The sequence below is a fragment of the Lissotriton vulgaris genome, chromosome 10 (assembly GCF_964263255.1).
Source record: "Lissotriton vulgaris chromosome 10, aLisVul1.2, whole genome shotgun sequence".
Classification (NCBI taxonomy): Eukaryota; Metazoa; Chordata; class Amphibia; order Caudata; family Salamandridae; genus Lissotriton; species Lissotriton vulgaris.
Genome location: NC_141698.1, coordinates 179,829,706 through 179,844,103, shown reverse-complemented (window position 1 = coordinate 179,844,103; position 14,398 = coordinate 179,829,706). Strand labels below are relative to the sequence as shown.

The 14,398-nt window shown below is 48.9% G+C and overlaps 1 protein-coding gene across 1 annotated transcript in view; it reads left to right on the top strand.

Annotated features, from left to right (window-relative positions):
* The window catches only part of GID4 (GID complex subunit 4 homolog), a 121,556-nt gene that overhangs the window by 72,917 nt on the left and 34,241 nt on the right, over positions 1-14,398 (top strand). The gene's annotated exons all lie outside the window — the stretch shown is intronic.

The window sequence follows — 14,398 nt, the reverse complement described above, 5'->3', positions numbered from 1 at the left end:
GACAAGGTGCCCTCCTCCAGAAGGGTTGGTGTTGCCGTACAGTGCATGAAGTCTGTATCTTTGAAACCTTGCACTCTGCCCAGGGCTCTGCAATGCCGACACAAGGCCTGTGTCTGTAGCTGGGGCATGCGCGGTCCACTGCTGAACACAAAGGTGTGTTACACCAAAAGAATTGTATTGGTTATGGCACACACATTAAGGGGGTCCTGCCATCTACATAATAGATGGAATAGGGTGAGAACACATTTACATGCTTAAGCCTGATAACAGATGCATTCTAAACGTTCAGAAGGGCACATAGGCTCGAACTAAAGACAGCAGTGCGATTTCGCTGGAAACTAAACTTACAGCACCAGCCATTCCACAAAGATATACACAACTTAAATAGTCCGGCCTTAAACAGTCAGGCTCTCTTATCAAGTTACACAGAAGGTCAAGACTCTGCCTCACACAGCAAAGCTATCCCTCGGGTAACACAAAAATTTAAGAAACAGGCCTCACACAGCAGAACTATCTCTCGGGTTATAACCAACACAGCTCATGCCTCAGAGAACAGAGCTATTGCATAAATTAGACGACGTTTATAGGCCTAGTCTTCACAGATCAAAGCTATCCCTGGTGACACCGAAACTACAAGTTCACGTTCCAGACGGCACAGCTATCCCATACACACGGGCCTAAAAAAGCAGAGCAGGACACAGAGCAATAGAGTCTGCATAAGATATCAGAGCTATCGCGCATATAACAGAGCTCAAAGGCTATAACTTCAGACTGGAGAACTGGCTTTCTCGTTACAAAAACATTGCAGGTGTTGGCTTAGGAAAGTAGAGTTAGCCTCAAGACCATACAGGATTAAGCCTCCGACAGCAAATCTATATCTCATTCCACACAGAACCTACATTTCCAGGCCTCAAATAGCATAACGATACCCTAGGGGTCTCAGAATTTACACGAGGAGGCCCCAGACCGCTGAGCTATCCCACAGTTCCAGAACTCAACAGCAGATCCGACATTCCAGCAATTAATGCAGCTGAACAGCCCCTCAGAATCGCACAGTTCCTATCACATGCCAGGTACCGGCAACCCAGATCATCATTGCTAGCTAGCTACCTAGGATCACACCAAGTGTCCGCACTGTCACCAGGACCTTCTCACCTGAAACCCAGTCTGTCGCATGGGCTGTCCACTCTGTACTCTGCCCGGTCTGCAACATGAAATGTCAGTTTTCAGAGCTCACTTTGGTCTGGCATTAAAAATGCAATATGTCTCGCCTTTCTTTAAGTTTAAGCCATTTGCTTTGCTATACAATACCATTAGCAAAGCAAATGGCTTTAACTTAATCAAAGGCGAGACCTATTGCATTTTCAATGCTTGTTTAGGTTTGCAAGGGATTCTGGATAACAGAACCTGGTGAGAGCCAGTCAAGTCACCCCATCCTGGATTTCCCTGGGTGTCTAGTTTTCAAAAATGTATAGGTTTGCCAGGTTTGCCGGCAGAGCTAGGGTTTAAAAACTACAGCTAGGCACTTTGCAAAAAGCTCTGCTGTGAGCCTGTAAGACTGGAGGAAGAGGCTGTGTAACCTGAAAGATAGCTGCTCTTCCCTGGTGATAATGGAGGGGTGGAAGTACCTGGGAATGCGCCTACACCTAATATTACCGCTCAGACACCTCCGTGGTCGTGTGCTGTCCCAAAGGCCCTCTTGTGGCATGGGATAGTGGCCATGTGAACCTGTGTGCACCTGCAACTGGGGCAGTTTGTGAGGCCTTGCGACCAAGCAGGACCTGACCTGCCTACATTGGGCTCCCACTGTCCTGTACAGTCACTCATGAAGCCTCGCTCTCTGCCCCTGTGTCCTGGTCTCTTGTCTGCCCCCTCCTCTTTCTTCCACTCAGCATATGCCGCTTGGTTCGGCCCCCTCTCCCCAGGGAGAGGTGGATAGTGGCTGAACCGGGGGTCTCAGTGGAGGCCGCCCCTGGGAAGCGGAGCCTGAGCACCAATGGACAGGATTGGCTGGAGATAAGGGAAGGGAGACAAGGAAGGAGAAAGAGCGGGACCACTAGATAATGGTGCTGGGCCAGCTCAGCCGTAAATCTAGGGTTAGGAATGTGTGAGGGGGGCATGTGTATTTAAAGGTGGGCACCGGGCACAAGGCCCTCTTTCTCTGGGGAATTTTGTCAGGAGAAGAGATGCGGCGGCGACAGAGTGTGAGGTGAGGTGGGGGTGGTGGGGGGGGGGGGGGGGGTCATCTTGATTGAGGAAGTAATTGCATGGAATAAGTAGATGGATGGGATGCGTGCAGTGTGGAGAAACCAGGGGCAAGGACACAGCAAATGTTAGTGGTTGGAGGGGGGGGGGGGGGCATTCGCCACAAACGCAGGATGGCATACCCACCTTTAGGTTCGAGAACGGCAGCCGCACATTTCTTTTGTAATGCACAGCTGCCGAAATCGATGACACAAACTTGCCTTTGGCGCAGGCAACTTCCAGCCTCTCATTCCTGTCCTGCCCCTGGGCGCTGTAACAACACAAATCCCACTCACCGCCCGGATAAGTAGATTACGTTCTTTCCTGAGGTAAAGGAAATGTCCAGAAAATGTATTATAAGCATTTTTTCTTTCCCCATGTTGGACTAATGTTCTGATTTGTTGCCTTTGCCTCGAATTGTAAATCGCTCTGATATCCTTCGGGATCAAGTTCCCGCTATATAAAACTTTATAAATTCAAATAAATTATAAAAAGGGTAATTTTTCATTGTGAAAATGTGGTGTGTTCACGTTGCGTTTTGAGTCCTTTCCTGTGGTGTGCACTATGCCTACCCACACAAGTGAGGTACCATTTTTATCTGGAGACTTGGGGTAATTCAGATTTGTAAAGCAACTGTTATTACCTATTGACTTATGATGCATTTCTGCCTTCCGAATGAAAGACCATTTGTAAAAGAGAAGTCCTTTTTTAAAAATGACCGATAATTCTCATGCTAGTATGAGTATTCCCTATTTCGGAAATGTGCAAATATCTACTGTTTCTAAACTCTATATTTTGTTCCCATTTCAGAAATACATAGGTGTCTTTCATATACCGATTTTTCCACATATATATTTTCCCAGAATAATTGCTATATACCCGGTACTTAATAATAAACCATTGCAAGTTGCTGCTCAGTTTTTGGCTCTGGGTTCGTCGGGTTCTTGGTGAACCTACAAGTCCAATATATCCCCACAACCAGTAAGGTCCAGCGGATGCAACAGTGTATTGCTTTCAAAGGGCTGTCATAATTAGAAGTTAAAGGTGAAAACTTTGACACAAATGGAGAAGTGTGGCTCAATGATTAGAGCGGCAGACCCTGATGCAGAGGTCTATCCCGGGACCAGGGTTAAATTCCCCGCCTCGGCGGGTCGTGGGCTCAAAATTCCACAGACCTGATAATTCTCGCTTCGGTGTCTATTCCAATCATGGAGGCCCACTCTGCAACTCTGGGCAATAGCTTGCTTAATCTCCACAACGGCCCCCACAACGCTAAGGATGCCTGGCCTCCACCTTGGGGGTGCCCAGGAGTGGACGCCTCACAGGGAAAGCCAGGATGGGTTCCACAGCGGTATTCGTACAAGCGCCTTGAGACCCTTGCGGGTGAGTAGTGCGCTATAAAAGTATCATTTTTTTTTACATTTAATGGCAATTTCTTTCAACCAATTTTCAATTTGTCCTATATTTAACTGTTAGTTTCTATAGAGAAACCTTGAAGGATCTACACAAATGACCCCTTGCTGAATTCAGAATTTTGTCTACTTTTCTAAAATGTATAGCTTTCCAGGAACCATTATTGCTTTCATACCCATTTCTATCATTAAATGGAAGGAGATTGAAAGCACAAAAAATCGCAAAAATAGTCTTTCCCAGCAAAATTCCCAAACTGTGTAAAACATTTTGGTTTTCTGACAAAAACCTGCCATTCCCTAAAAGTAGGAAAATGGTGCTTTCAGCCTCACAAACCCTTTTTTGATACCATTTGCAGGGAAAAAAACAGACGTTAAATTTGCAGCACTTTTTTCTATTTTTTCTCCAAAAATCCAGAATTTCGCTGTATTGTGGCTAATTCCTGGGTCCCCTCCAGGGAAATCCACAAACCCTGGGCACCTTTCGAATCCCCATGATGTTAGAAGAAAAGGACTCAAATTTGGCATGGATACCTTGTGTGGTCAAAAAGTTACAGCACAAACTACCCCAAATAGCCAAAAAAGCTTAGCCCAGGGGGAGAAAAGACCTAGCAGCGAAAAGGTTCATTCACTATTTTCACAGGCCCCCTCTCAAATAATTAGAAGTGCCTCCTGTTTTCTGGTGTAGGCCTGCTCTCTATGAAACTGGTTTTTAGAGAGCGAAGGCTGGCTATGATGAAGCATGACACCTGGTGATGTATGTAGGACAACCCTTAAAATAAAATTGTGTCCAACACTCGTATTATAGAGTGGTTGTAGGGACTCAGTAACGCAATATAAGTAACTACAACTTTAGGGTAGCTTCTTTACTGTATGTACACAGCAAATTTGGAGGCCAACTCACCCTAGAGACCCCGTAGCCTCTAGTTCCTCCCCAGGATATTTCCAAGGGTCTTTATATGTAAGAAGACCCCCATGACTTCACACCTCCGTGGTCTCCACACTGATTCAGGGAGGGGAAGTTGGGGATGACACATTTAACACTCCCCACAGGGTGACTGATGGAACTCCTACGATGTACATTAGTGCTTCCAAGAATCTTTGTTGCATCCCCCTTTGGGCACTCCTCTTGCATGTTTGAAAGTTCATCACAATAATTAAAACAATACTCTCTATTTTTGTTGCCTGAATTTATTCATTCATTTTTATTTCATTGGAATTATTTGCATTCCTTGGATTTATTCTTCTTAGTCCATTACTTTTCAAATCACGTTTTTTTTGTGCTTGATACACTCCAATGCATTTCGAGCAAATGTGCTCTTAATCAGGGAGTAAAATCTGAAAGTTAAACCATAATGCATCAAGATAACTGGACTTACGTAATGTTTTATCTACATTTCTATCATGCTTAACATGCGTGTTGATTTCATGCTCATTGTGCAAACAGTTAGATGTAAAGTGATGACCAAAAAAACGTGCCTTGTGAGCTAGTGATTTTACGAGAGTGATGAAGGTATTGAATATATATTTGGTTACTCACGTCCAGTACTCGGTGTGAGCTTCACAAAGTACTGTATAAGGAATGATAATGGAAATTTAAGAAAATGTACATGCTATGGGGAGAAGGTATTTTAAAGTACGATCGTCAGTGATGCTTAAAACACGCTAATTTCAATGTGTGTTAACTTCTGTGGCGTTCTGCGCCATCGCGCTATCTTGAAGCCCTTTAATACAATAGTTAAACTTACTTGTACTCCGTTCCCATGTGGCGTGTATGGCGACAGGTATATTTTGTTAACGGCTATCCGTATAACGACGGAATATTTAAGAATTATATATCCGCGAGATACTTGTAAACTGTACCACGCGTATACGTGGTGACGTTATTAGAGGTAGTTAAAGTGAAAATTGACTTTACGTGAATGGATTGTGGCGTCCATGTTAGGTGTGAAAAATGAAAAAATACAATGAAGGCAATGTGTAGAATACGAAAATGAAAAATAGAATAAAGGCAATGTGAAGTAAACAATGTGAAATAAACAATTCAAAATAGAGGCTAATTATATTGTATCCATAACATGAATTCTTCTCGATCCACTTTTTTACAGTGTAAATGTAGGCTAATTGCTAGGCAACTACCACAGCCTTTGGGAGCAAAAACTGATGCCTGTCACTCACAGGTAGCAGGCATATTCGATCCGTTCATTGAGGCCATGTAGTCTGTAAGACTGTAACTTCATTATCCAGTAGTTCTCTCTCCTCCATAGATGTTTATTGTTATCCCTGCCTTCTTTTCTGTCAATTGTTTCCAGAATCATAACTCTCTACTGAGATATGTTATGCTTCTCTTCAATGAAGTGTGTCGCAACCGTTGACTTTGTGTTCATGGTTCTTATGTTAGACTTGTGTTCATTGATTCTTAATCGTAGCTACCTCTCTGTTTTCCACATGCATACTTTACCGCAAGGGCACTCCTACGATGTAGACACACCAGGGGACACAGACCCAGACCTTTACCCTGCATTTCCCGCCCCTCTGGATTTTACCAAATCATTTCAGGAAGTCATTTTAGGGATGCCTCCTATCATAAGGTGGAAGTCCACACTGAGCATTTCGAGGAGAATTTCCTCTTCAAAACCCTCTCCTCCACTCGCTGCTCCACTCATGTTACGTTACAACTCTGGCACTTTTAAAAACCATATTGACTAAGATTATAACACGTAGGGTGGATAAAAAATGTTAAGCTTTGCGTTCTGACTCCCATCTATATTTACAATCATCTCCCACCCAATTCTCTCGTATTTACTACTGTCTGTAAATGAGCCAATTCTCCGGCCAGCGAGGATGTCCCGCCATCAGGTTAGGAAAGCAAACAGATGTGGCAGGGAAATGGGTGGGTGTGCAATCTGCCAACCACTGGTGCATTGCTAATTCTGCTGGCCTTCTTGCAAGATATGATTGCGCCTACTGGTCAAAGTGGAGGAGCTCCTCCAATACTTCCCTGAAGAGCATTGAAAATGGGGTCAGGAGTTTGATGGCTAGCTGATCTCAAACATCTCTATTCGCTGTGCCCTAGATACAGCCGACACCACTGCCAGAGGGGTAAATTGTAGCATTCTGCTAAGCAGGCGCTCATGGCTCCATCTCTGGCTTTAAGCCGGAAATTCAGCAGAACCTTTTGAACCTGCCCTTTGATGTTGAGCACCTCGTTTGGTCCACACGTTGACAAAGCTTTAGAAATTGTTTAAAAAAAAAAAAAAAAAGATATGAAGACAGGGAAAGCGATGGGGGCCATGCAAACGCCCGCTACCTACAGGTCCATTCACCACCCACCTTAGCATGGATGCTCAAAGACCACCTTCCCTGAAGTCTGCATGTTTAATCAGCGCACCCAGAGCCAGCAATCCTATCCCAGGGGTTATTTTAGAGTGTCCTATAGGGGCATCAATTCCAGAGGCAAGGGTAGCTCCCCAGAAGGAGCCATACCAGCGAAGAATTCCTGACTTGCCTCTTCTTCTCCCACTGATCACCCATCACATGTTGTTGGTCATCTAGAAGGCTTCTTTCCCACATTGCAAACCGTCACCTCAGACCAGTGAGTGTTGGATATTATCCAACATGAGTATTGTCTGAAGCTCACTTCCGTGCCTCTCACCATTCCACCTTGCTAACACACACTCACCAGAACATCAATGGCTGCTCACAGAAGAGGTCAAAGCCCAATGCCTTCTCCTCAAAAGGGCTATAGAACACGTCCACCGCCATCAGCAAGGTACACATGTGTACTCGCTTACTAATTCTCTAAAATAACAGGCACTTTGGCCCATTCTAGTTCTCAGGCCCCTCAACAAATACATCCTATAAGAACATTTTCACATGGTGACCCCTCAGGATGTCGTTCCGCTTTTCCAGTAAGGCAACTGTAGGGCTGCCCTCGATCGATAGGATGCCTATTTTCACCTATCACTACATCCAGCTCATCTCCAGTATCTCAGGTTTGTGGTCAGCAAAAGGTGTTTTGCTAGTTCAAAGTGCTACCTTCTGGGACATCAACGTGACCTCGGATGTTCCCCCAACTGCCTCCTAGTGGTGGCTGCACACCTGCACAGGCAGGGTGTCCACATTTCCCCATATCTGGATAATTGGCTAATCTAAAGTGCCACCTGCCAGCAGTGCCTCCAACACACCGGTCCCAAGAGATCTGCTTCATCGCTTGAGGTTAACTGTCAATGTCTCAAAATTCCACCCCCCTCCCACCCCCCCAAAAAAAACATCCCTACTTAGGACCTATTCTCAACTCTAAGGTACGCATAGCCTATCCAAATTCTTACAGGATCCAGTCCTTTCAGACACTTCTCGCCTTACTTCAACCTAATCAACAACTCGGTCAGAATAGACATGTGCCTCCTAGGCATCATGGCCTCATGCATTGCCATAGTAGCTCATGCCAGGCTTTAGATGCATCAGTTTCAAGAATGTTTAGCACAACAGTGGTCTCAGGCAGATGGGCATTGGGGCAATCTAGCCTTGATCGGCTGTCGCACTCATCACTCTCTGCAGTGGTGGAACATCACCAACCTGTTGTAAGGGCGCCTTTCCTTGAACCAGTTCAGCAGAATATTGTTACAACGGACAGCTCTCTTACGGGGTGGGGCGCACCCTTACATGATTTGACTGTACAGGGTTAGTGGGAAACCAGGTACCAGTGCCTCCAAATCCACTGCCTGGAACTTCTAACCATTCACCTAGTGTTGAAGGCTTTTAAACCCCACCTGATAGACAAGGTTGTTCTTGTCCGGACAGACAATATGACAGCCATATACTACCTTCAGAAACAGGAGGGAACGTGCTCTCCACAGTGGTCTCTGCTATTCCAGAGCCTTGGGCATTGGCCCATCTGGGGTTGGACATTAATTTTTGATAATCTCCTCAGTAGGATGAGGCAACAAGTACACAAGTGGAAATCCATCCGCAAGTCCTCCTCTGTTATTTTCACAGATGGGGTACTCCCAGATCGACCTTTTCGCAACCAAAAAAAACACCACATGCCCAAACTTGGCCTCCAGGTTCCTGCACGCACAGACCAGCGGAAATGCACTATGGATGAATTGTTCAGGGATATCTGCCTATGCTTTTCCTCCTCTCCTTCCATTTGGGATTCGAAGGCTTCAGCAGATGTTCCTCTTGCTCATCCTCGTGGCACTTGCATAGGTCCGCCAGCCCTGGTTCACAACTCTGCTTGGTTTCACAAAGAGGCTTTCCAACAAGCCGAACTTACTCTGGCAGAACCATGGAGAAATTAGGCACCCAGGTCCCTCAACCTTGAAATTTGACTTCTGAGGTCATAGAATTTGGATACCTTAATCTTCCACCTGAATGCATGAAACTTCTCAAGGAAGTGCGCAGACCTAACACACGCACCTGCTGTGTAGTCAGTTACTGTCACGCTAAACAAATTTACCCATTGATAGCCACAGTACAAAACATTGTCTGTTACTTAATTCTTTTGCAGGTTTCGGAGCTAGATTTTATTTCCATACAATTACTTCTAGGCAGCTGTGGCTGCTTATCTTCAGAATAGACACATCTCTTCAGGATTTCAGTTGTCCAAGCTTTCATGGATGGTCTCAAAAGGGGTATTCCTCCCTGGGTCCCACACATGGATTCTAAACATAGTACTTAAACGAATCGTGGGGTCCTCCATTTGATCCCCTCCACCTGCCCCTTTCAGTCCCTCTCTTGGAAGGTGGCATTTCTAGTTGCTTTCACCTCAGTCTGGCAGTTCAGGAAGCTTCAGGCATTAACCCTGGTAGAACTCTTCTTCCAAGTCCAATGAAATAGGGTTGTCCTCTGCACCAACCCAAATTCCTCCCTAAGGTGGTCTTTCACTTCCACCTTAATCAGTCCATTGACCATCCCATTTTTTCCTCCACAACCACAATTCAGTTGTGGAACGGGCTCTCTATACTATGGACTTAATATGAGCCCTTATGTACTATGTTGATAGAACCAAACCATTTAGAAAACGTTTTGCTGCTTTTCCGAACCCCACAAAGAAAGGCTCTATCCAAGTCTGACTTTGCAAGATGGATAGTTAAATGCATCCAGACATACTATGCTAAAGCCAAGAGAACTTAACCCAGTCTTCCTGAGCACACTCCACTCCGAAGAAAGGAGCTTCTCTCGTAGGGTGTGAGAAGTTGGCCTGATATATGATGTTTCCAATTCTGGAACCACCTTGTATCAGTCCAAACAATCCCTTATGGTGTCTGGTTGTAAGTCAACATTATAGACAAGCTATCCTAATGGTGGCATGGACTAAGCAGCCTTAAAGGCTTAACTCTAGAGGTCGTGTTAAGCGAGCTGTTTTACCAATCACAATCCTGTTATATCAAATGAAAGGACACCACACAAGTTATATATTATAAAAATATATGTATTTATTACTAGAATAATCCTCTGTACTCTTTTTGAGTGCAGAGGCACAAGCGTTTAAACAAAAGCACAGTTAAACATATGAAAGTTGCACAATTATGGATGAGGCCGGGGGGCCACGCAAACCATATATTAAAAAAGTGGTATAAGAGATACCAATCGAACAGTGGTTAGGCCTAGGGCGTAGGGAATCGCTGGGAGCAGTCGGGACTAGCAATGCTGAAGTCGGGAAAAGCCCGCGGGATTCGGGTGCAGTGCTTAAAGCACAGGCATGCACCAATGTAAAGTCAATGGTGCGTAAAAGTTATAAAGTTACAGTTTAAGAATACTTCCGCTCAACCTAGAAGGACGAAACTTAAGACACATACACTAGAGGTGTGTACCAGTGTGGGCTACACCGGTGTTGCTGAGTTACCTCGCCCACAGGAAGCGGGTGCACAGGTGCGAAGTAGTGTCGGGTTTTGTCACGCAGGTTGCCGGTGCTTGGAGCTGAAGATGCTGCAGGCGTCGAGACGAGAAGTGTCCGGTGTGATCCAAGGGTGGATCGAAGTTAAAGATGATCTGAAAGCAGAGGGGACAGAGTCTGGGTCACTTAGCAGTGACCAGGGTGGAACCAGAAGGAACCAGGCAATGTCAGGCGCTTTCAGGTCGCTGACTGGTCGCTTCTCTCCGCTGCCACGTGGACTCTGGGGCACCGAGGATGTCCAGGAGTGGATCACGAGCTGTCCCACGCAGGCTCTCGCTGTCGGCGGTGTCGGCTTCTGGATTGGAGCAAACAACCCTTGGCAAGGGACACCCACGCAGGATTCGAAGATGGCGTCACACTCGGACCAGGAGTGTCAGAGCGGGTGCTCCTTTTCAGAGGAGCGAGTGCAAGTCTGGAGCAACCAGAATCACAAGTTAGATTTCAAGGTTCGTCTGCACAGGGGCCAAGAGCCAACGGGCAAGTGACCGGGCCAACGCGTTGAGCCAAAAGATGCAGAAGGGCCCCACGCAACACTCGGTGAGTGTAGAGGGGTGAGCTTCGGTGCAAGAGAGGCTCCGGGCTGGGGCTTCTCAGACCACAATGCACAGCTTCGAGGATCACTCGTGGGCTGCACGGTCAGCGTCTCGTGGTCTTTCCAAGATGGCAGGCCCCACGCTTCAGGTCGCCTCCACGGGTTTCAGCTCTGCAGGGACTGTGGATCGGGCTGTTAGAAGGCAGGCACGCACGCTTGGTCTTGTCGAACTCTGTTGCTCGAGTTCCGGCGGGAACTGCAACAAAGCAAACTTCGAGGTGCTGGATGGTGCCTGTTTGCACAGGGTGGTCACTCCTTGACCACAAGGGAGATTCTTCAGTCTTCTACGTCGAGTAGGATGTCTAAGGGTCCAGAGTTTCGTTTCATAAGTTTGTCAGGATAATCTGAGTTCTGTAGTAGGGGATCTCTGTGTATAGTCATAATCTAGTGAATAGTCCCGCCCATGTGCGTGGACCCCGGCAATCAAAAATAATCTCTTAAGTTGTCAAAAGAATGCAGGAACTGCAAAGACACTTAAGAGAGAATTAAAGACAAATAATGCAGCCTATATCCACAGGCTACACTGTCCAGTACTTCAACTAGAAATTCCACCAAAATTCACCACACACAGCCCAGCCTGCTAGTTTCTACCATAGAGAAACCTGCCTCCCCAGTCAAAGACCCAGGAATGATAGAGAGGAAGGTAGGGACAGACAAGCCCCATAGGCTGCCATTATGTGGCTTAAACAGGATACTGTGCCTTTAAGAGAACCTTCTAGACTTCTCCCAGTATCCCAGAATGCATAGCAGGTCCAACTTACTTTCAGTTCTTTTTTCCGGCTCCTGCTTACAGGACCCTGGCATTGAGCTCTCCCTTTTTCAAGGGTTTATTGAATTCGTTTTTGCACTTTTGTCTTTTAAAAGTGTTACAGTTTATTTCTTGGTACTCTCCTCTCCCTTTTGTGCTGGTTTTTAGGTGTTTTGGGGCTCCAAAATGCCTGGCCTTTTTGTGAAGTGCCCAGCATGTGAGAGGAAGAAGGCCAAAAGCGACCCCCATGATGTCTGCATCGTGTGCCTTCCGGAGAATCATGGCCCTGAGGAGTGTGCTATCTGCCAGCAGCTTTCTGCTAGGACCCTCAGGGACAGATTGAAGATCAGGCTGGCTGGCCTGGAGGATAGGCGTCAACGTGCTGCAGGTGGGTCTGGGCAGCCTGGGAAGGATCCCTCTGCCGAGGCCCCTGGGGGGCTCCCCGGGGGCAGGAAGTCCAGCCAACGGTCCCATTCTCCGTCGACGTCGAAGGCTTCGACGACGGCGTCGAGAGGGATGACGACGGCGTGCTCCCCATCTCCCCGGGGCTCCGGGTCGAGACGGCGTGGCGGATCGACGGCAAAGGAGAAGCCGACGTCGAGGCCGCCGTCGACGTCATCGTCTTCGTCGACGTCGACGTCTTCATACCGACGCCGACGGCGCAGGGACGTGTTTCGGCGCTCGCCGTCGAAGCGGCACCGACGCTCGCCGTCGAGGCGACACCGTCGGTCGTCGTCGAGGCGACACCGCCGTTCGACGTCGAGGGGCTCCTCGACGTCGGGGACAACAAGGCGACGTCGACGATCGACGCCGAGGGCGGACCGCCCGACGTCGAGAGGACGGCGTGAGAGATCGCGCAAGAGGAGATCGACGCCGAGGAGTCGACGTTCGACACCGAGGATGAGAGGGTCGACGTCGAGGGGACGACGTTCGACGCCGGAGTCCAGGAAGCGCCGTTCGACGCCGGAGAAGCGTCATTCTGCGTCCAGCAGACAGCGGTCAGCGCCGAGGAGTAGATCTCCTTCTCCCAAACGGCGCAGAGGGGGCTCTAGCCCCAGGAGTCACGCCACTTCCGGTGGTCGCAAGAGGAAGAGGTCGCCTGCGGATGGGGATGGCTCCCCGCGACCGTCCCCTAAAGGGTCACCGGGCTCGGTGTACTCGGAAGTGTACACTCCATCTCGACCCGGGACTCCTCCTCCTCCACCCGTACCGAAGGAGGACCCTCCGCCCATACCACCACTTCCTAAGGGGGATTCTGATCCACCTCCGATCCCACCTCATGGGCCCGCCCCGCAGCCGGTGGTCCCTCCGCCGAGGTCCACTTCGCTGCCGTCGCTGCCTGTTCCTCCCAAGGGGACCCCGAAACCGAAGCCCCGGGAGGCTCCGAAGAGTCCCCGTGAGAAGCCACGGAAGACCTCTCCTCGCAAACCGAAGGAGCGCCCTAGAGCTGGCAGGTCTCGTTCTCGCTCTAGGCGCAGGTCTCCCACGAGGTCGAGACACCGCCATAGGAGGCGCGAATCTCGCTCTCGCACGAGATCTTCTGGGACCAGGGACTATTCACCTACGCTGTCGGGGTCGCCGGACACCAGAGTGTCCCCGATAGACGACCTGGTTGCCTTTCAAGACGTCCTGTTGCGGGGCGCGGCGAAGCTAGGCATTACACTGACGGTGCCTACTCCGAAGACGTCCGTCATTTTCGAGACTCTGCATCAGAGGCACATGTCTCGTCCCCTCCTGCCCCTGGTACCGGGCTTGGAAGAACCGGCTATGGCGCTGTTTCTCACCCCGGCTGTGACGAGAGCGGCCCCTTCCAGGCTACTGAAGAAATACCGGGCTCCCGAATCGGATCCGGCCTTCTTGAGAGCGGAGCCTCCGCCTGACTCCGTCATCGTCACGGCGGCCCGCAAGCAGCACGCCACCACTCCGACCTCCACGGTCCCCCCGGACAAGGAATCTAGGTGGATGGACTCGGCGGGACGAAAGATCTGTGGGACTTCCGCGACATCCATGAAAGCGGCGAGTGCAACGGCTCTGTTGGGGCGTTACGACCGCGCCCTCTGGGACTCCCTCGAGCGCTTTGCGGAGCATTTGCCTCGGGAGCAGCGTGAAGACTTCATGGAGGTCCTGAGTGAGGGTATGCTGGTGGCCAACCAGATAATCAGTGCGGCTGCGGACTCCTCCCTGTTGGCTGCTCACGGGTTCTGCCACGGGATCAACCAGCGGCGCCACGCATGGCTCCGGCTGACGTCCCTGAAACCGGACGCGCAGCAGCGGGTGGCCAATCTGCCGTTTTCCGGGGAGACCCTCTTCGGGAAGCACGCTGATGGTGAAATGGCCCGCATGAAGGCGGAGGCCGAAACGCTGACGGCTGTGGGCTTGGAAAAACCCAAGGAGACCAAGAAGCAGTACCGCCCTTTCCAACGGCGGTTCGGAGGTCAAGGCCGAGGACGGGGACAGGCTTCGGGACACTCACAACAGCAGCAGCAGCAGTTCCGTAAGCCGTT